The following is a 24,491-nucleotide window of genomic DNA, read 5'->3' on the forward strand; positions in this document are numbered from 1 at the left end:
TTCTATATTTCTCATCTTCAATTTATGATTCCCCAGAGTTGAAGCAAGTTAGAAATAAGGCATGTGTCTTCAGCCCCAGCTGGCATCAAATTATTCTTAATGGCAATCCTTAACATCCTGTAGTTCAAAGGCCCATAAGTAGTTCTAGGTGTCTTATGACTTTACTACTGTTCATGGAGCAAGGTATGTCATAGCATTATACGGTGTGCTGTATACAATATATCTGCTTTTAAGAAGAACATACTTGATGCTGATGGTAGAGCTGTGCAGCACTAAAACACATAGATCTTTGTGACTATAAACTCTCCTCTCTGAAGTTAATCAGTATTGTTTTAGGAGTTTTCCGGAAAAAACTATGGAAAGAAGTTCTTTTCAACAATGAAGTTATCTATTCAACCTGGCCACATCCGAGCATTTTGGCTTAAGAATACTGTACAAATTTGTGGTGCACTTTGCTGCAGTATGTTGGTTCTGTAAATGGTCCATCTTCCTGCTGACCGCTCTACTGCAGACCAGCGTTTCCACATGAAGAAATACACTCTTTCCTTTTGTTGGGTTTCAATTTTAAGAGCTGTCTGTGCTTTTGCTTTGACAATTTATGCAAAACCCTTGCATGTTTGAGCACACTTTAAGCCAGCAGCTAGCCCTTTTCTTCCATTTGACATTCACCTGCAACTGCCTTTGTCTTCAAGAATGGTCAAGAATGCACGTCTACAGGCATGGACTAGCAACAAATATAAAAAGCTACACAAGCCCAGATACAGATGCAAAATTGGACTAAAGATTGCACTGAGATCCTTTCCAGTGAGACAAAGTATTTCTGCTTTCTGCCAAGGTGGCATCAGAAGACAGTGAAGATTAGTCAGACACTTGTGAGCAGGTTAAGTTTGAAGAAAGGTCAGGTTGGCTCCTCTTTTCCATTCGGAGCAGCTTCCTCACATCTAATTGTGCTTCTCTCTGCATTTCACGTAGTACTGCTGCCACAGTTTTGAAAGATGCTTTTTTCTTTTTTTCCCTCCCTATGGTTACTTAAGAAAACCCCTAGATAATTAATTCACACCATAAATATTCATTGTTAATTTATACTTTCAGTATGGATATGTAGTACACTTGCTGAGAAAAGCTAGCTACAATAAATAAAGCTAAGGATAAATTGAGCATGCAGAACTCCTGGATTTTGCAAAGGAGTGACTTAAGTGCAAATAGATGGTTTGAAATTCCAGTATCCACAGGTCTTCGAAAGCTGGAGTCCTCAGTAGTCTCCATGTTCAAGGAACAAGGCTGTAATGAAAATATTTTGATATTCAGGAAAAAAAATGAAAACTTCACAACACTTCAGCCAAAAAGATCAAAGTCTTGTTTGAATAAATGTTACTGCATTTTGCCTTTCAGGGACTGAACTGATCTGTCTTCCCAGAGATGATTCCTCCACCTCTCATGGGACCCTCCCTTCATGTTCATGGGTTGTGCTTCTAGAACATGAATTTTTTTACTCTAATGCTGTAGTCTGATAGCTATTAATGGCATGGTAAAGAAAGGACAGGTTGTGCAACTGCAACCATTTTTTGCAAACATTATGAACAGTCCCAGTGACTTTCAATGAGTTGCTTGTTCAAGAGTTTGTAAGTTTCTAAGTTTTAACTGCTGTTTATAGTCCTAGAATTATGCCACCTTGAGCTATGTCAATATGACAGAAAAAATAAACCTTTATAGCATACCTTTCCTGAATAACTAGGGAAGTGGAGCAACCTGTGGAACTCTACCACTGATTAAGGAAAACTGTGCTAGTTTTGGCTGGGATAGAGTTAATTTTTGTCATAGAAGCTAGTATGGGGCTGTGTTTTGGATTTGTGCTGGAAACAGTGTTGATAACACAGGGATGTTTCCGTTGCTGCTGAGCAGTGCTGACACAGAGTCAAGGCCTTTTCTGCTTCTCACCCCACCCCACCAGCGAGCAGGCTGGGGGGGCACAAGAAGCTGGGAGGGGACACGGCCGGGACAGCTGACCCCAACTGCCCAAAGGGAGATTCCACACTATGTGACGGCATGCTCAGCACATAAAGCTGGGGGAAGAAGTGGGGGGGGACGGACGACGACACATTTAGAGTGATGGCGTTTGTGTTCCCCAGTAACTGTTACGTGTGATGGAGCCCTGCTTTCCTGGAGATGGCTGAACACCTGCCTGCCCATGGGAAGGAGTGAATGAATTCCTTGGTTTGCTTTGCTTGCACACGTGGCTTTTGCTTTACCTATTAAACTATCTCACCCCACAAGTTTTCTCATTTTTACTCTTCTGATTCTCTCCCCCATCCCACCAGGGTGGGGTGGAGGGGGGGGGGAGGAGGGTGAGCAAGCGGCTGTGTGGTGTTTGGTTGCCGGCTCGGGTTAAACCACAACACGTGGTCTGGCCTCCGGGTATAACTGACAAAACAAAACTATCTAAAAGCATGCATGAGGAAATGGCAGAACATTATTAGCACTCCTTACCATGCTACTTTGCAAATATTGAAACGACGAGTTGGAAATACGCACAATATTTCATCAGCAAGTCTCCAAGTAAAGTAACTGTTCAAATTCTTTCTTTCCTAATTAATCTAAACCTCAGTAAAAGGAAGACTGTTTCTTAGTGTCTCTTTGACATCCTGACTTGCAGTTTTCCTTGGGCCTCTGAGCAGGAATCAGACTGTGCAGAGACACAGAGATAGTTTACTGAATTCTCAAGGACAGACCATTCTCCCAGATTAAACAATATTCACTCTCTGTCAAAAGCTCAACTTCAAAACTGCCAAAGCATGAGGAGAATGAGGTGCTGCTTAGACCTTTCCGTGCATGACAGGATAAAATGCAAGACTTCTCTGCCTAAAGGAATCCAGATAATGAAATAATCTTTAATCTTTGTCCCTTCAAGGCACTCTCAACACCTGTTATCCTTGATACTGTCACAGGCAAAAAAGTGTGTGAATTCATCTCAAGGCTGGTAATTATTTCAGCTAATTACTCATTTGGATGTGGGGTGATTACCAATGCTCCTTCAGGTGCAACACTGGCCACTTTTATTCTAGCTGATGTTTCACAAAGCAGGAGAGTTGCTGTTCTCCCCTTCTCCATTCTTACAGACAGATGAACTCCCAAGCTATTTAAAATCTGTACTGCAGTGAAACATCCTGGCCAAGTAGTTAAAACCAAATCTTCAGCAATTCATTTTACAGTCAAACATTACTGACTTCATTCAACCTTATTACGTGCAGCAATATCTCAGTGTTCACTACCTTTCTGGATGAGTATTTTTATTGTACCCCATTCCCATACCACCCCATTCCCATACCACCCTTTTCTCAAGCCAGAATCACCTCTACCTCTATAAATATGAACCAGATGTCTAATGTGTTTTAATTTGACTTTTTTCTTCCCAAATCACTGGTGGTTGCAAATCACAAATACTCATGATGAACAGACAGCAAATACGTGCTGGAATCCCACTTGATGGCAAATCAAGCAGGATTGACGGCAAATCAAGCAGGATTGGCAGCAAATCCCGCAAAATGGCATTTTGGTGCAGCTCTGCTAAGGCTCAAAATGTGGGAAGTTCAGTTTTATGAGCACAAAGATGCCAAGACAGTGCCTTTTCTTCAGAACTTCAAAACTCTTTCAGACAAAAACTCCTTTCCAGGCCCTTCTTGGGATCACATGCTAAAACCAGCCCAAGTTGTCTTCCTGGTCTGATGAAGAGCTCAGACTGCTTCTCCTCTTCTACAAGCTATGTCTTTAATAAGTGCTTTACTTCTACCCAGCCAGGCAAATATCGAGCAAATGTTTCTCAGCCTTCAGCCAGAGTGAAAGTATATAGCTATGTCTTAGTGTGGAGACTGCTCATTTGTCTCAGCTACTAATTTCCAATTCGCAGCAGTTCAGATGAGTTGGTGATTGTTATACCCAGACCCAAACAGAGTTTGGTCCAACCACAGAAGTATTTATGAAGACTACTACTTATTTCTGAAAGGTGATGTTTGGTACTGGTCTTGAGGAAAGATTTTCTTTTTCCGAGTTCTTAAATTCTGGTGGACACAACATTGAATCCAGACTCTAAAATGAGCACTCACGTAAGAGGAAGAGCACAAGCGTTTCCCCAATTATCAGACTCTGATACTGTAGGAAAAATCACAGATCCATCCAATGCAACCACAGCGAAAGAGGATCCTCTTCCCTCACCTCATTGCCATGGAACAAGGAATCCTCTCTCTCCCCTCTCTGTGCCAGAGGAGGGCTGTGGAGCCTCCAACTCGAGATATTCAAAACTTGACTGGACAAGGCTATGAGCAACCCTATCAAGCTCTGAAATCAACCCTGCTCTCAACTTGAATTATTCCATGGTCTTTTGTGTTTATTGGAGGTACTGGTATTACTGGAGGTGCACCTGTCTTTTCTTGAGGCATGGGTATAAATAAGCCAGTCAGTTGAAGGTCACGAGCCTCTTTTTCCAGAGTGTAACTGCTGGGGGCAGGAGGGAGTGGGCAGAAATACCCAGGGCCCAGGCAGGGAAACTACTCAACAACCAGCTATTATTCGATCAGCACACAGCTAACATTCAACAAAGGAAAGGCAGCAGCAATAGAGGTCCTGCTCAGCTTGAATTTCCATTCATGTGTCTGTACAAACAGCAGCACAGGTCCTTCAGCACTGCTTTTCTCCACAGTAGGCCAAGCTTTTTAAAATTTATATCTCAAAGAGAAATAAAGGAATAGTATATTCCCCATTTCTGAGAGAAATCTCCTTAAAGATTTGTTCAAAATAATAACCAAAATATTTTTTACTTGGAAAGAACAACTTGGAAACAGGAGAAAACAGATTATTTTTATTTATTTAATTGTCTTTAGTTTTCTAAATGTTAAATTACATAAAAACACAGTACCATAAACCAATCATTTTAATGCACAATATAGCACATTGCTTTGATTTTCCTTTTTAATACTCACCACTCGGAGACTGCTTCAGGTTCTTAAATAATTGGGAAGACAAGTGTAGCCCCTCAGAATCCAGTGGTCATTAGCAGCTAAAGATTGTAAAGAGCTGCACTGCTCCAAGCAGCAGAGTGGTTTTATACTCTTAAAGAGGCAATTAATACTTCTGTATTGTTTTGTTCTCATCAGTTTGAGAATTGTCTGTGCTTTGGCATTATTTATGGTCTAGTCTGCTATCAAGTGAGATTCTTTGCTGGCTGATTGATATCTTCTGACATGTCTCACACAGAAGGGATACAAGATGGGAAAGAGAAAAGTAGCAAATAGTCTGTAGACTCTAGGTCTGCTCCCCCTAAAATAAAAAAGTCCTTTAAGAGTCACCAATCAGTAGCACATTCCCTTGACATTAGCATCAGTACTACGTTCTCTACAGCACCTAGCTTTGCCTGGAAGGTAAGTGTACAAGGGTGGAATTCTTTATACTATGTTTAGGCGATTAATATTATACTTATATCACCACATGTGTCTCTTCAGGACATGATCTCTGCTCTCCCCATACTTCCAGCTCACATTCTGACAACACCACAGGAATTCCTCTTTTTTTTCTGCTTACTTTCTACAGTATAGATTCACTGCCCTTTGACCCTCTGGCTATTCTTCCCATCATACTAAACACATTCATCTCACTGCTTCTAACGGTTCTGATCTTGTTCTTCATCTGTTAGCTGGTCAAAGTGGAGTGAATTGTGGCCACTGCCATCAATATCCGATCCTTTCCTCAAGAAATTCTCTCCAAGCTACTAGTGCCTGGAGTATTCCTAGGGACCCTCAATCTCCTCCTGCAATTGTTATCCTTATTCCGGTCCGCTTTCTGCTCATCTGCCCCCTGAAGAAGTATCTTGGGATGTACAAAAAAAGGCTATTTATTCCTTATTCCTTCTCTTTTCTGATCTCACAACTACAGACATCACAGGCTTTCAGTTCCAGTGCCTTACTCCCTGTTCCTTGCTTTCAATTTTTATTAATCAGCTGGGAGGATTTTCTGGAATCCAATCTCCCAGTAAAAAGCCTGCATTTTCTCTGTATCTCACCTCAGAAATTGTCCCTTTTGTCTTCTTCAGCTATCAAAGATTTGGTTGGTGGCCTCAGGATTCTTTAACCTGGTCTTTCTTCGGATGTTACCTCACTCTTATTTGGTCAGAGTATTAATCAGATAGTACACTTATCAAAAAGGCTTTGTTTAACAATGACTAACTTACCACGGGGGACAGCTCAAATGTAAGGGTAAACCAAAGTGGGAGCACCCGTTTATGGAAGATAAGGTAACACCTTCCTTGCATAATATGAAGACAAGGCTAAAGTGAGTCTTGTGGGACACCAGGAAGATGGAAGCAAGTGTACAAGGCTTATCTATAGGATGTCTCAAACAGAAAAACAGTCAGCTCTCTGCTCTATGATCAACAGTAGGTCCCAAATGCTTTGTGCTGAAGCACTTCAGCACTGTAGTTCAGCTGGAAACATCCCAGTTTTCAAATTAATATTCTTCACTGACTGAGTTCTTATTACATCAGTTCTACAACTGCACGGTCACAGCTCCTTATACATCACACAGAAAGGTGTCAAGCAAAGTATCAACAGGGGATGCGCCAGATGTGGAAAATGCATATGGGTCAACTGAAGATAGTCCTCTACGTATTAAAATCTGGAAAGTGTGTATACACAAACACATTTTCCTTAGTTTGCTGAATAAACATATGAAATTCTGCTTAGTGTTTCTTTTCTGAATAAAAGAAGCCAATCTTAAAGAGAAAAAAACACGTCAAAAAACTCATTCTAGATTACTACACAAGATCTCAAATGAAGACTGTAATATTCAACCTGCTAAATAACATTCTTTGTGCTATAGGTTTAAAATTATGAGATTTCACAGAACTGCTTTACTGACTTTAAATTATTACAGTAGCGGAAAAGAACATGAGATCAAGCTGATACATGAAAAATATTTACAGCTTCTGGTAATTTGCTTTTACCATCAAAGAAATTATGTAACATGTATAAACATCCTAATATAAAAGTTATAATGCCATAGTCTCTTGAGATGACCTATAACATGTAGTTGCACGAAACCACTCTTACCAGATGCTACCTGCAATCAGTTGATTTAGACACAGAAAATACTGCAGCGATATTGCCCGAACATCTGAAGACAACTTTAAAGAGTAGATATTCTCCATTTCTTGAGCCTAGTGACAACATGTTCCTTTTCTACCTACAGCGCTGCTCCTCAGAAGCACTCTGCATCCTTTAACATCAATTGAATACACCTCTCAGGATATTATGAAATTTTACTTTTCTTTTCAGAACTCTTTTCTTGTTTCAGCTTTTCATTGCAAAGTCCTACTGCATTTCAATTGCAGTTCAACAAAGTGGATGGATGAGAAAAATTTGGGATTTTAAATACAAGAACAATTTCCAGCTTCCTGCTTGGGACTCAAAATTGTTTATTCCAGTCCAATTGGTTTGAGCCTACAACCCAAACTAAAATCCCAAGCAAGGCACAGGAGGATCTATAGTCCAAATGGCCCCATTCTGCCAGATGCGGAAAGCCAAAAATCATCAGTTGAAAGAAGAGTTTAAGAAAAAACATCTAGAAAAGAAAAACAACCTAGGAAAAACACCTAGAAATTACCTAGAAAAGAGCTGAATGCTGGTGAGGAAGAGCAGCAGCTTACTAAACAGCATTTGTGGGAAGGATGCTATGTATTTTGCTGCGGACAGTCTCCATAACAGAGCACATCTGCGCCTCCCCACCCCCCAAACGTTGCGATCCTGCTGGCAGTTTCACTGGAAAGACTAGAACTAAAGAGAACAGGGAATCAGTTAGCCCCCAGAGACAACCCCAAGAGACTGTACTGTGGCACAAAGCTACACTGAGCATGTTTACTTATGCTGAAGGCTGGTAAAACTCAAGGAATTGAAGAGATAACTACTGCCCAACAGCTTCCATGAAAGCTTTCTTCTGTCCCTTGCAGGAAGTCCTTTCACCTCTGAAGGACACACCACCGTCTCTCCAAGAAGGGCCGAAGCAGCAGGTGGTGTGGCAAGGCATGAACTATACTACATGCTATTCCATAGCTAAAGAGTGGCTTTTATCCCTCAAAATTAAAAGGAGTCTTTAAGAGATTTATGAAACTAAAAGTTTTCTCCCCACAAAATAAGAACCTAGGAGCACAAAATAGGTGAAAGCAAAGGTTTCAGCTTCCTTTTAAAATGCACCACTATTCTAAAGGCCAGGTGTGTCTAACCAGGCTTATTCTCCTAACATTGCAAAAGGCATTCTTGGAATTAGGTGAATTTTCAAATGAGTAAAAATGAGGGGTTTGACCCATTTTTTGGCTCGTAAAGGCTCTCAAAATCTTGAAAGCACAAGACTCCAAAAAGATAATGAGACATCTCAAACAGGACTTTACTTTGGAAGTTGATCCCAGTAACCCACAGTTAAAGGCAACTGTAAACCCCTGACAGCCACAGAGCATTGGAACATGAGGACTGTAAGCAGACACTATAATCTCTTTGCTCATACAGCAAAGTCATAACCATACACTCATGATACCCCAGAAATGGTTTAAACAACAGATATTCTACTTTCCTGCTTACACTAGTTCTTACAGAGATACAGAGATATGTTGTGATGGTGTTAGTATTTCAAAACTGTTTGCACATAGTAAGATGATTTAAGCAGATATTTTCACAAATTTAATGGGGCTTTTTTTACTCAAACTGTCACATTTTCATAATTCAACTTTCAGCTTGCTGAACTCTGGTACCTTTTTTCTTTTCATATATCAACACGGTCTTTCTGTCCCTGGATATATCTATTTCCCTCCCTACCTTTCACTTAAATCCCTTTTTCTTTTTCTGACCAGCATGTGAACAAAAATATTGAGCTGCTGATTAACAGTGAGACAATCTACATTACTGTGCTGCCTTTTATGGAACTACTTGAACACGTAGACAAATCTAAGATCTTAATTACATAGCAGCAACAGTAAAAGAGGCAGTGCCTGACTTGACTGTATTAATTAGACAAATAATATTATCTAATTTACTAATATTTTGAAACCAAAGTTTGCTGTTAGTGACTGCCAAACTCATAATCCAGAAACAAACTGCCCATTTAAAAGCATCTATGTCTTATACCTTCGTAAGCCAGAATACTGGAAACCTCATGCACCGCAACTTGTTAACACGACACACTGGTATTACAGATTGAAAATACTTTGACAGCTTTAATGTGTCCTTTTCCAGTGTAATGGCTTGGTGCATAAAAATGAATGTTTTTCTCCAACATGATCCCTCAGCTCCATACTGAAAATTTCAACTCATTTTACAACACATGATGAAGCATCTTCCTTGTTATAATGCGACAATGGCACTACTGAGCGCAACAATGGCACTACTGTGCACAACAATTTGAGTCTGAATGTGCCACTGCAAGACAGAAAAAATCTGAAGAGGCAATTCCACCTAAAACTATACAGCAAATGCATAAGAAAGAGGAAGAAGAATGATTAAAGATGCATTAGCACAGTCTGAAAAACAACGCTCTCGACAAAAGAACCCTTAGTACATCTGGTAAAAGGGGAACAGCACAGAGATTAGCTGAATGAGAGACAGACGAAGAATTTGAGCTATTCTGACGGAGTATCTTTGAAATACTTGAGATCTAAATGTCTGTTCAGACAAAGTCAATTTTAAAACAAACAGTCTATCTCGCTATAAAATAAATCACTTCTGAAAAGGTTTTTAAGTCTAGAAAAAAAACCTTTTCCCGAATTAACCAGCTCAAGTATTAAATTTCGCATTTGGAATAACCAAAAATGTATTAAGGATGACCCAGATAGTTTTATTTCAAGTAAATTAACATACAACGCATTGAACATCTCACACACAACAGCTTTTTTTTCCCCTACAGCATGGTTGCTCTGAAAGTTTGGAGTGCGGTTTTGTAACCGGTGCTGAAATTAGTCATTGCCTCATACCACCTCACAACACATCACTTCTCCTGCAGCTTATATGTTTGGTCTCAACTCCTGATCAGAAAAAATCCCAACCACAAAAATCAGCAGCTAGTGAGATTTTGATTCAATCCAGGTCACACCCCTAACAATTAGCGTGTCTTCAGAGAGGAGCAGCTGTTTGGATCTTTTGTTTTGGTATGGACCGATCTTGGCTTACAAAGTACCTTTAGACAGACTGCCCTGAGGAAAATGTAAGTTGAGCCATTATCTGTATTTGACACATTAAACCCCGTATTATTTTTTTTTTCCCCAGTTCTTACATTCACTATTTTCCAAAAATAAACACCACATTGAATCTCCTCTGCTAAACAGACTAAGCCATTTTCCGTATTGCAGGAGAGCCCGTATGTGGCCTCATAAAAGGACCAATCCTGTAAGCTTTATTCATACATTTGACAGGAGCTAACCATCACAATCACTTGTACACTGGTTCCTAACATATTTGGTAGCAACCTTATTACTGTTTGGCAGCCTTCATTTAAGTCTCTGGACTTTCAGGAAGGAGTACATTACTGACTGCTGAACCAAGTTAACTATTTCTTCAGTCTCAAAATGAAATTAAGAATTTTTAAAGATTCAAATTGTGAAAGACACCTACTTTAATAACATGTTCTAATGAGTTTCTATAAAGTCATAAAATACAAAATTTTGATAAAAGCACACATTTTAAATCTGATTTGAGGTTTGCAGATTGCCCACATTAAGTCATCACTTGCTTTTGCACGGTGTATGGACCCTTTAGAACGGTACAAAGCACTCGTATACATGAGGGAATCATTCTATTTTAAACAGAACCCAGGATTCTTTCAGCTTTTGTAAACCTGAAGATCTTACTGCCACTCCAAACCTGTACTGTACTCTGCACATAGCCACACTGAGCACCCCCCTCAGTACAGGGAAGCAGAACCATGCAGATTCCCAGCCCGATTCATTAGTAAGTTCTGCATCGTTTACTTGTGTTTTCTACAGAATTAGCTTGCAAAAAGCGTGGGAGATTTCAGGAGTGATGAAACACCGCAGCTATCCTGGTTCTGCTGCAATGTATGAATGCCTAGCACCCTGGCGTGTCTCACAGGGATGCATAGCCCAAAGAAGGCAATCTGAACTGATCAAGATATTCCTGAGGGAACTCTTCATTAAATCCTAACCATTTATAACACTAACTCATTACAAGAAATAATTACCATAGCAACCACTGCACACCATGCATTTGCTAGCATGAACAACAGTGTGTCTTCTTGGGGGAGGAAGTGGGAGGGAAACAAGTGAAAAAAAAAAACTTCTAGAGAGGTTTAGCATAGTCAGTCACAATAAGATTATGTTTTCCTGTATTTTCTTTTATTTTCATCAAAAGAACATTTCCTATATTAAGTATACTGTTTCAAACAAGCAGCAAACATTTCAGAATTTATAAGTATGACAAAGTGTGTCAACATTTCACAAGGCTTTGTACCAAAGCCCTTTGGTGCTTTTACTTAAAATAGCACTTTACATACTCCAATCCATCTGATTTCATTTAGGATGCAAAGGCAAGCTAGGCTGCTAGCTTAAGACTTGAGGAACCTGGCTTTGGGTTGGTTTTTTTTTTCCTTTTCCTCTCTGTATCAGAGAGAGGAAACATCTCCTATGGAACTCCCGTTTTAACCTAGATACTCGACAGACATTTAGATGCCTAGGTCCCAGTACCTTAGAGGACCCAATTACAGTAAACAAAACGCAATTTCTCATCCATAAAAATAGAAATGGCACTGCCCTAACTGCCTTACTGCCAATATACTATAGACTGTGACATGCTTAGATGCTCAGAGCAGTGGAATCGCACAACAGCATGATAAAGATTGATGCAGAACAAGGGCCAAAAGAGTTGTACAGAAGACAGATTGGGGGAGTTCAGATCTAGACAAGACGTCTTCACCAATGTGAAAAACAGAAGATAAACTGGTAATAGCTCGGTTGCCTTAAGCTACCTTAGCCATCGTCACCAAAGATCCCTTTATGCTCCTATGGAACTCACTGAGTTTTTATTACCTCCCAAGGCCCAAATCTGTTTCCACTGGCCAAGATTTCAAAGGCTGCAGGACCAACTGTGAAAGGCCAAACTCTAACTCTAATACCTTGTGAGAGATATTTAAAGTGTCCAAAGAAACCTAGACAATTCCAGAAAGCCAGTTAAGCTTCCATCTGCTGTTTTCAATGCCTAGTTATCTCAGAATTGGTAACAAGACCCAGGATTTGCGAGGATGATGCTTATCATCTGCACAGAGGAGTGGAACTGCGCAACTGAAGGTTGCCCAGCCAGTTCTAGCACATTCTTATACTTGACAATTATGAGGCTTACCTGGGAAGAAGTATTAACAAAATAACTGGAGGTTCTGGCCTCTGAAGGCCTGGAAGAGCGTATTTCATCAGAAAGTTTTATACCAATTACAGATTTCAAAGAGCAATAAAGCAAAAGGTTCTGCCCCCTTCTGAGCTCCTCCCACTTGTCAAGCTTTCCCTTCCTTTCTTCAGAGAAAAATCACTATTATTTTACTTTACAGGATTAAAAAAAAGGCAAGAAATGAAACCCTAGGGGCTGGGAGACTTGGACTTTAAAGGACTCTGTAATGAACTGTTTCATGGTAGTTAATCACTTTAATTGTGCTTCCTTTCCTCAATAAAAGTTTCCCTGTCTGTACTCTCCAAGTGCTCTCCAATCCTCTCTAATACAATGCCCAGGGGGTTAGAGTGTGTTCCAGCACTGGAACATTGCCCTGGGCAAAGGGCAAAAATCCCTTACTCTTCTGGCTGATTTTCTTCCAAATGCATTCCAGGATTACCACCACGTTTTAACTCCGGCACCATGCAGAACATGCTTTTGCTAACAATTGCAACAGGATCTTATTGTATCGCTTTTCAGTCATTAGCCTTCCATTTTGTATCTGGGTTTTTCAGTTAAATTTCACAAATGTAATTTTTTTTTTAAACTTTGGATGAAATCCTGGACTTCTTACATGGCTGTAACTCTCGATTTTGGAAAAATAAGCTTGGGATAAAAAGACAGAAATATGGATTTGAGACCCGCTCCAATGGTTTGGGCAAAGGGGAGAAAGAAAGGAGAAAACGTCTTACAAGTTTTCATCCTTCTATCTCACTGAAAAAGGAGACGAGATTCCCAGTTAGACGCTACGTGCACCTGCCCAAATTTGATCATCAGTGCTTTTCTGTAATGGGAAGGAAGGATTCCTGACAGTAGTGGAGGCTCATTGCCCTGGTTCGGCATCTTCCTGACCTTCCTTTCTGAAGTGTTCGGTTTGTATACACAGTTTTAAAGCATGAGCTTTCAAGCATTTCTCGGCATCAACAAATTATTAACACTGTGTCTATTTGTAAGTCAGTGATAATTTGAGGGGTTGCTATTTTAAAAATGTGTTTCTTTTAAACTCTGTCTTCAGTCCTATTTTGAATTCGACTTTTAGCTTATTATCCCATTGGAATAAGTGCATCAGCTCACAGCACTGAAAAGAAGCCATTTCCCTCCAAACGCTGTAAAATAACTGTTCGTAGAGAAATAAACACTGAAACTTACAGCAGTGTCTTATGCCTCCACAACCCCTTCCTCCCCCCGCCTTTGCTTCTTGCCAACTACTAACAATAAATGTAAAAGTAATCCTAGTTTTTATCTGAAGCTATCTCAGCTTTAAAAGAACCTTCCAAAAATGATTGATGCTATGATTTAAACCCATAGGTAACCCCTGAAATCTGCTTTGAATAGCAACAAATGCCTAACAATATCTTGAGCGCTTGTAGCAAAGAAATCTAATCTCTGAACTCCTAAAGGTCAAGATTTACTGCCTGGTAACATGGCTCAAGTGTAAATGCTCTGTAATGCTACACTAGGTGATTGCTTTGCTCTCTAGACAATGTCAATTTTGTCCAAGTAGCGGCAGATGTGTCTAGCATTAAGTCAGAATGGTGTCAAGGGCCCTTCTTGAACAGTACCGCTTCTCAGAGAAACTGGTCCTAAAGCCCCAGTCTATTAAGATCATACCCAAAAGACAGACATTTAAAACTTAAAGGAGGCCGGGGAATCAAGGTGCATTAGAGCTCTAATGTTTCACAGTCAGACAGCCCAGGAGAAGAAATTCTCTTGTGATACAAATGCACATCCTCAAATCGCACAAGCCTTCCTAGCTTCTCCGTAACCAGCGCGGCTAAGGTAACTTACACCGGAAAAGTATTTGGCTCCAAATATTCTTCTCTCCAAACTTCTTCCTCCTGATTTTCCTCAATAAGGTGCTGCCATGGTGTCGCAGTTCATAGTCTCCTCCCACACAGGGTACCCCTGCATCCCCTGGCTCCTTTACCCAAGACATTTATTCCCAATACCTATGGCAGCTATGAAATCCTACCCTAAAACTACTTTTTGAAACCAATCATTGCTCTGACCTCTCCAAGCTACAGGGACACAATAATCAAAGACTTCATTAAATAAAATACTACCTATTTTATTATGATACGTTCTATGTCCAAGAATAAGAAGATAGGGAAAGCAGATCCCATCTGCAAATAAATAGCTGTAATCAGTCTGCAGAGGATCCAGTGCCCTTTAGTCCTACTTCTGTAAGAGAAGCAACACAAAATGGTTCCAAAAACAACAGTGGAAGTTCCTCACACACTTTCCCATTTCATACTGCCAACGCTTGTAGTTGTGTAACAAAGCAGGCTGAACCCTGTTCCCAGCAGAGCTTTTATACATCTGATGATAGCCCTTCCCCGTTGGTGTTGCAGAGCAGAGCAGCGACTAGCAAGATACCCAGAAGGCCTCAGGAAACACAAAACAGGCCTACAGTATTTTTCATGTCTGCAGTGTCTAAAGAATATTCATGGAGATGCTTAGGACAGCTTGAAGGCTAGCACTGGCTAGCTAAAACCAAGGACAGCGTTTCCCAAGAGTCTGAATTTCAATGAAGACTGAAGTATCCTAGTTAGACGTCAGTCCCTGGGCCTGTGGTTATTTTCTACTTATTTTTCCCCAACGCTTATTAACTGTATCAGAAGGATTCAACCAAGAGTTGCCATTTTACAGGCACGTTGTTTTTATGACAATAGGTGTAAAGTAGAATACTAATAATAAGCACATTAAGCATTTCCCTCTTTCCACTGCTATCCAAAATCATTTCTCTAAGGATTTATCTAGCACCCACCTTATTCTGCTGTACTAGAGCCAGGCTTTTATTGATCACAAGCATTGCTAAACCCACACCAATTTCTCGGCACCAGGAGACGGAGGTCCCTCTATCTCCTCCCTGAACACATTTTTCTAGGGATCATCAAGCACACCAAGTCTCCAAAAAGAAAAAGAGTAACAAAAAATGCAGAGTCAATTTTGAGGAGGAGGAAAAATAGAAAACCAAGATCAAAGTCAATTCCTTCACCGTGTTGTGCACCCACCATTCTGACTGCCCGGCACAAAGGGCACTTGCTGACTGTGCTGTGTACCACAGCCAGACGATTTCAGCACTCCACTGAGCGTTGCGATACAAGCAGAAAAGCAGTATAACCAATGTAATAGGATAGGTGGCAAAGCAGGAAGCCAGCTGAATTCAGAGAAAAGGAGAAACCTCTCCGAAATGTTTGAAGGGGTCAAACCACAGGTCAGTCAGTCAAGTGGCCCAGTGTAGCTCTGTGTCTAGCTAAACCAGCATGCTCGGGAAATCAGGTATACGTGATAATACACGATAAGAGTATAGGCAGAGCCTCCAGACACAAATGATCGAACTGCTCCAGGGAAAGATAACTTTTAGCTGCTGGAACACATACCAGTGAATTTGGTCTTCCTTGCATTTCAAAAAAGGTCAGTGAAGATAAAGAGGGAATGCAGGTATCATTCTCCGATATTGCTGAGGACAAGTTTTCCTTCCATGCCTTGATGTGGACAGGACTTGCAAAAGAGATGATACTAAATCAACCTGCACCTGGGTTGAACAACACCGAAACAAACTGGCTGCCAAAACAGAACGTAGCCTGTTGAGTAGGAGTTTAAGTGGAATATTCTCTGCTTGTTATAGAGATTAAGTTGCCCTGGATAACTTGAGTTTTTCATTTTTCCTCCAAGAATATTTAGAGAAGGTTTTCAAAGGATTCATACATGATTAATAAATATTTTGACAGCCCTATAATTACACAATATGTAGTCCAACGAATCATTTAGCCCCGGATGGGGCTCCTTTGTGCCGCAATTCCTGTCTGGGGTGCTTTGTGCTGACTTAGCATATACACACTTCACATCTGTAACATATTTAAGATATCCAGTAGGCTTTTACACAGCAGTTATACATGAAATTCAGTATTACAGTGACTGAGGTCTTTACAGAAACATTGTTTCTGCAAGTCCGATGCTTGTATTTCAGGCTTCCCCAAGAGCAGAAAATATTCTATCTCAATTAAACTTTTCATGGAGAAGAGTAAGCAGCCTTTTGAAAAAAGCTCAGACAGAATCAGACTCTCTTTATGTGCAGAAACCATATTGGGGTAACAACAACAACAACAAAAAATCAATGTAGAATCCTAGTGCAAACAACAGAGTTTAAAATTAATTCCGTTGGCTGAGTTTCTGGCTTTAAATCATACGAGTAATTTCACCAGTGCTACCAGAGTAGGCATTCTTGCCAGACCTCACTGTGAGCTTACTCACCTATATCATTTGAAGTAATCCTTTTGAAGTCTTATTTATGGATGCGTGAAAAGCAGGATGCCATACAGCCTCATGCTGGGCATGCTGTCATTAAGCTCTGAATGGCAGCAAATGTAATTTAACTTCTCTGAAGAGCATCATTTGGAATAGGCCCAGGAAAACCTGGTATAAAACTAATTTCTAGCAGCATCAGATATGTAAGTATTTACAGAGCTCTTTGTAAACACACTGCAATTAAAAACATTTAATAGAGAGCAAACCCACTTTACCATATGGCAAATCATCTTCAGTTAAGGCAAGAGAGCCTTAGTGTCTGACAAAGAGGGCAAGGGAGACAGACTGTAAATTCCAAAGACCTGACAGAGAAGGGGCCCCCAAAATAGCTTATCTATGTTGGAATTACAACGACGACATAGAAAAAGTAGCCCCAGGCCTCAAATCTTTGCCATGGGATACAAAGACACCTGTAAAAATCCCTATGTAGGACCAAAATATCTTACATGAAAAATAATTGCTTCAAGCAGCAGGAAGTATGAGGTGCAGCATTATCCCAGAACATCACAGCCTGTTAGTGCTGTCAAGAACTGCATCAGGAGATTAATCTCCATCTATGCAAGGCTTTCTCTTGAGTTAAAATTTCACATGCAAAGTCGGTATGGAGGGGAAAGGCTAACAGTGGAACGGAAAATACAGCTGATCCCTGGAGCAAAACTCTTGGAATCCTCCTTCAGGATCCATTTGGCACAAGGTGAAGAAAAGGGGACTCAGCAGATTTAACTGAACTCTTGAAATTGCTCAGAAATACAGATTTTTCCAAACAAAGCATATATTTCTTGGTTTTTTTTTAAAAGACAGAAATGTGATATGGTGGCTTAAAGAAAAGAAATATTCCTCTTCCTTTGTTACCAAGTTGTTTGCTAGAGACCTGCCTGCAGAGCCCCCCGACTGACCCTAACTTTTCAAATTAGGCCTCGTAGAAGTTAAATACAGAAGAGGTTTTCAGGGAGAAGGCGAGATACTTATCATTCCCTGAAAACCGCTAATGAACAGAAACATCTAGAATGACAGTAACCCTACGTCCTTCATTCCCACAATACAAGGCAGCTTATGAACCAGGGTAACCGCACCTCCAGCTGCCCAGTGCTGGAATAGCTCTGCCTCTGTGCAATGGAAAGCAAACATCTGCTGCACAGGAAGATACCGTCAAGAGTAACACACGATGCAGTCAAGCTCTGGAACTCCCCACGGCAAAAATTCAGATGACGACCTTGGTAAGATTCAAGTGTGGACTGACAATGCAGACAGGGAAAGTACTGTAAAATGCAACAGAGAGAACAACAACAAGAACCAGTCTCCTTGGCACAGGCAGGTCATAAGCCAACAAAGGAAGAAGCTGCCCCGCCTTCATGCAGACGCTGGCCCACTATTATGGAATTTTTGCATCAGCAGGGAAGCACACCTGAACATGCTCTGAGCAAGGCTTGGCACAGCAAATAAAATACCTCCAGAAGCCCAGTTTAGAATCTGCAGTGATCCTGTTGATCAGAAGAGCCTGTACAGAGTCCTTTTTTTACGTAGCTTTTATAGGATGTCAGACGCTGGAATTGTCAAATGGCTCAGAAACACCTGAGTAGTCTTCAGCGGGTTAAATGCTTTCATAACAGGTCAAAGTTGAGTGACATTTTTAAGCTTCAATTTGTCCTAAGTGAACCAATATGCAAAACTAATGAGATCATAAATTTTTCCTCCAGTTAATGTGCTAGGTGGAGGATGAAGAGCAGGGAGAGGCAGGAAGATGAGAGGCTGCCCAAACTCATGAACTTGATTAAACTAATTTAATCTGCAACAAAGAATAAGACCCATAAAAGCAGAGACATTATTCACTGGGATACAATATTCACACAGAGGATGCCTTCAGCTGCTCTGCCTGCCCAGGATTCAGACTAACCTAGCCCTTTTAAAGTTACAGGAAGAAACTAAAACACAAGGTTGTTTAACAAGAAAGCCACATGGGTTTACAGTTTTTTTATTTTTTTAAGGTTCAGTACAATAATGTGCCTCTGTCACAACCCAAGAACTGTAATTTTCTCAATATATCATGTTTTTAAAACCATAGGGATGGTCTAGCAATGGCTGTAACTGCATGAAGTCTGACAAGTTACACACGTATACATCGGCTGAATTGCTACTCCTACAACTACAGCAAATATGAAATATAGAAAACATCGCATTAAGCAACATAATCTCATACCTTATCTCTATTAGCAGATACCACGCACCAACAGATACAAAGGAGGACTGCAGAAACTGCAGGTAGATACGGAAGAAACCCATTCAGAGAGCAATGCTTCAGCTTACCGTATTAGTTACGGTCATCACATATACTAAAGCATGAGACTGTCTCTCTGCCAAAATTCCTGGGGGGGTTTATTCTTTTAATCCTTACAACTCTCATTTGAGATTAATCCAATTGGCATTTTCCAACCAGAAAGTATTGTTTTGATTATATATACATACACACACCAACCTACCAAAATTAAACCTATGCACATTAAATTCCTTATTTTGAAATTTTTTTTTTTAAAAGGTACCTTATCTTAGTAGAATACTAGCTACTTGTAAACTAACTGCTTATTTCAAAATTCGAGTTCATTATATTAGCAAACAGTTGTGAAAATCAAAATGATATATAATTAGATTTTTTTGTAAACTAAATTCCTACTTCCTTTTGCTTGAATTTGAGAGTTGGTAATAAACGTACCAAATGTATATGGACTCAAAACCGGATAGCAGGAATATTATTTAATCTAAATTTATGAGCGCTGCTACAGTAAGCCTAGAACTCGTCACGTGTGTGACAAGGCTGTATCTCCCTCCAACATCCACCAAAATTCTGCCTTGTCTTCAGAGCAGAAGTACTAAGCACTGCCACAAGTCTCAAAGCCTGACAGCACGGGGAATAGACTGGCTTTGCACAAGGTGTATCGCAGCTGCTGCGAGACAGGCATACGCAGACTTTTAACGATCTATCTGCCTTCTACTTTAGCTTGGAAACTCAACAGCCTCTAGAAACCTGGAGTGTCCAGGTTGGGACTTACTTTACCTGTTCAGGGGTTTCTCCAGTCTGACCAGTCATGGGATAGAATAAATCTTAAGCCTGGTGTAATTCTGATGTTATTCATATGGTACCTGGGGAGGATGATCAGTTTGTGGGTTCATCAGGACTTCAGACATGTGTAAGATAAATACAAGATGAACAAATTCCATGTTTGTTTGAAAGGTAATCCAGTTTCCTCAAATACTCCAGTATAGACTCATGCCCATTAACGTGGAAACAGGCATGTTTACTCACTGCAACATCTTCTTTTTGCACTTTTTCCTTAGGGACAGCCAAGGTAACAAGTCACAAGGAAGCTGGAATTCCCAACCAGCCTGAATTGAATACTTAGATCTCTAAGTCTGATCACGAGAATTGCTCTTCTGAATACCCTTCAGCAGATTTATAAAACCTCCTATGTTTCTTATATTTCCTTACTAATTTCTTATTTACTTTTCACAGTTCAGAACTGAAAGAATATTACGCAGCACTCTATCTGCTGCTTCTTTTCCTGTTATTTAATACTGGTTTGAGTTTCCTTCCACGACAAGGTTTGTGTGCCTCAAATTCATAATAAAGACAGAGAAAGGAAAGTCCACTAGCTGGCATGCAATCTCAGAGCATGGGAAACCAGATCAGTCCCAGATTCTTTCATCAATTCTGACAAATTGGATACAGCAAGATTCGCAAAATCTAAGCTCCAGCCTCTGTGTCTCAGCTCCTCCTTTTTCTTTAAAAAACAGAGCGTTTCCCTTTTTTTGTAGTGGGGTTGGTTTTCTGAGGATTACATTGAAGAGTGCAAGGTCCTCGGCCTCTAGCAATGCGGGTAAAGTTAACCTGAGACAAAGTTAATGCAGTAAGACCTTCCGGGGGTAAAGCTAGAATATATATACTGCCAGTTGATGAATGATATTTGTTAGCCTTCACTTCCCCCATCACCCAAACACATACGATTTCACATTCTTCACACTGACCCGAATCTTACCTTAAACATACCTTTTCCCTGATAATGCCTGAATTCTTACGTTGCCCACCTGCAAATCATTTATTTGCTTTGTGCTGTGCACCACTAGCTATTAAGGATTGAAAGGAGACCAACCTATTTCTCTTATATCCTTTGATTTGAATCACAAAAGTGTTATAACTCCCAGCATGCGATCACAACTGAAATGAGCTAGTCCTGAATTAAACAGAGGTTGAAGCTCATTGTTTAATTAAACAGATGCAAGTGCCTAATCATTCAACTATTCCGAGCATACGCTGCATATCATTTAATCTCACCACCCACATGATGAAAGCACAGCTCTAAGACTTCACTGCAATCAAACTATTTCAAATAAGCCGGCCTATGCTTTTAACAGAAGAATTTTTCTGATGACTGGATAAGCAGGTAAAAGAAGAGTGAATGTGAATTTATTGAGAGCTGTTTCCAGTAAAGTGTGTGTGTGAAATAAGAATCTCTGTATGGAGCAGGAAATGGCCTTGCAGCACACCCACACCTCTTGCTTTCTCTGACATACAGAGGCCACCCTATGAAAGGCTTTATAACACCACGTATGCCTTTCAAACGACGCGCCTGTGATGTGTAGGATACTGCGTAAATCCTTGTTTGGGCAAAGAGGGTAAATCTTACTTAGAAAGCTTTAAGAAAGCCTGAGCTGTACGTTCATACGTACAGTCAACAATTCAAAGATCTACGAGATGAACCTACCTGCAATGCTAGACAGACTCTTTCTTAGATGTTCAAAGCGAGACATCTGACATCAGAGGCGGCAAATACTTTTCTATATATCCTTTTTGTGCAGCAGTCATACGATAGCTATTTTCTGGAGAAAAAGAGTTTATCTGAAAGGATTTTGCTGCATGAAGGGAAAATAAAGACAGCAGTCAGCTTTTTACCCGTACCTGACAGATCCAATTGTTATGAGGAGAACAGGGGGAAAGAGACTGACAGATTTCTCCAGATTCCTCAAGGCACCTGGAAAAAACAGGATGGATCCCAGCATGGATTAAAAAACATGGACAGAGAGTCTGAATTATAATATTTAGCAGTGAAAGGAGCTTAAGACATGGGCAGAGAAGCTGTAGGTGCACTTCCATTTTTGACAGGACAGTCACCACAAAAGGACCCTGCTGACTTTCTGCCTCCAACCACTTATTTTCCACCCCTTGTGCCAGTGGCCACTGTCCTCTTAGACTGCACTACAGCATACACCGAAGGTGGCAGCGTGACAGAAAGAGCAGCCCCTTGTCTCCCTCATCCAATGATTTCAATGTTAAACCTATGTTGCCAGCCGATATCCCAGCACAAGAGCATGTTAGCTGGATCAGGAGAAGGTTTGGCTGAAAATAACTCCCTCACCCAAAAATAAAGGTCCCTGGCTTTGTCTGCAGAAATGCCTCACCAGTAAAGCACAGGGAAGGTGTGAAGATGAGGAAGGTGTTGGGGATTGGTTTAGGTTTCTTGTTTTTGCAAGATACATCCATGCAGACTTAAGAATGCACATCAAATTACGGACCTCAGTTTTGTCCATTCCACTCCTTGTAAGCTGCAGCTACACAATAAAAAAAAAAAAAAATTAGTATTATTCTAAACAACAGTTAATTTTAAGTGATTCAAAAGAAAAGTGGAGAGTCAAGTTAATTTCTGCAGTGTGGTTCAGAGGCGATAGCAGCCTCACCACAGCAGGAACAAGAGGCAAGAGCAGGAAAGCAAGAACTTCTCAGATTAGCTTTACCAGAGGCTTCATAATGCAGAATTGCCTGTGCCTACCACAGACTAACACCTTGACCTGAAGACTCGGGTACTTGTGGCCAGAGAAACTTTGTTAAGTTTTTAAAATGAGATAAACACGTGGACTGTTTGCTGTTTTCTTACAGGGGAGGCTGGATCGTACCTTTTCAGGGGAACAGAAGTCACTTACTTAGCAAGTATCAAGCTAGTAGCCTAACGTACAGCCTAGTGGTGCTTAGACAATCCAGTAGTGGGCAAAGCACGCAATCCTACACAGAAGAGAATGTGCGAGGATTAATCACACCAGGAAGGAGTGGGTCCTTTATGCTTTTATTGCCCAGCTGAGCAGTCCAGGCTTTAGCCCTTACAAATGTCTACAAATTGTCTGAACTTTTACGGATACCCAGCTATGAAGCTGATTACTGAAAAAGCACAAGACACAATTGCAGCGATTAGTTTTCTGAAACCACACATCAGGTGGGAAATAACAACATGGGAACTGTTACAAGGGGGAGAAGCAAAGACATTTGGAAGTGAGTTGTTCTAGCTCAGCTTTTCTGTTCCTCGTGACAGCAAGGTTACACTTGCTGGCGTGAGTCTCTCCACAACAGTCCAAATTATTTTGAATAGGTTTCAAAGTGAATATCACAATGCAATCATACTGTTTTTTCCCCATATGTATAGCCTTCATAGGGGGGAAAAAATGTGCCAGTTAAGAATTATTCCACAATGGTAAATTTACGGTGGTTTTGTTGGGTTTTTTTTCAAACCGTAAAGTAAAAAGAAAAACAGAAAATTAAACTTCACATCAGCCGCTGCTAACAAATTACCTTGTGCTGCCAGTAATGTGACAAAGCGACAGGATTCCTGTTGTTAAACTCGACGATCAGGAGCATCGCAAAGGAACATGTAACAACCAGTGAACTTTCCACAAAGACAGTTTGCTTCCCATAGATCTCCATACATAACCTTTACCGGTCTCAGTAGGATCATTACCTCCATTAGACTGTGGACTCAGCACTGCTTTAGCTCTTAAGTTAATACAACTGAGACTTTTTTTTTTACTTTCCTATTGGGAAGTAGCATGTGCAATTTTAGTGATTTCTTAGATCATTCCATAAGTAAATCAAATACTCTTTCAAGCCTAGTTATCAAAATTGTGTCCTTTGATACTACATCCTCCATCAAACTGCAGTAATCCAGATCAACACATTTTAAACCTCCACTATCTCTCCTAATATCATTCTAGCAGATAGAGTAATTAAATTTGTACTTTTTTTTTTAAGTCCTACTCAATAAATCTGAATAAATTAACAACGCATTACTAAGGCTGCTACATTAAATTTGCATAGTGCATTTAATGAATATGCAACTGCAAGTGAAAAGGTCTGCTACTGTGAACCTTCCACATTAGCATAACTACTTCCAGCATGTTTCTTAAATAATGCACTCATTTGCACATCACTGACTTGGCTAATTCTGACTTCAGTCAGGGTAGCCTTGTAATTAAGACTCTTGCTTTAATTTTTAATGAAGTTTATGTTACATCAATCCTGACAGTAATGAGGGGACATGGAAACAAAAAGGCTGCTAATAATTAAATTCACAAACCAGTTTGAGGGATAATAATTCCTGAGGAGAAATTACATGACTAATTATTAATTAAATATTCATACTATTGCAGGGCCATCTCCCTTAACTGCTCCTTCTTGTTGGTAATAATGCTGAGATGTGGATGCCTTCCTGCAACCATTCTGATTTTAAGGTCTTTGGTTAATTTTAGTGCACCATTAATCAATATGACACAAAAAATAAAATTGCTTTAATTGGTATCATTTTATTGTTTCTAAATATTACTACAGTTGGTTTAGTTGTGTAGAATTAATCTAGTTAGTCGGTGCCCATTTTATGGGAACATAAATCCAGTTTATACCCATAAACTTCT

This window comes from Aptenodytes patagonicus, chromosome 10, assembly GCF_965638725.1.
Source record: "Aptenodytes patagonicus chromosome 10, bAptPat1.pri.cur, whole genome shotgun sequence".
NCBI classification, from domain to species: domain Eukaryota; kingdom Metazoa; phylum Chordata; class Aves; order Sphenisciformes; family Spheniscidae; genus Aptenodytes; species Aptenodytes patagonicus.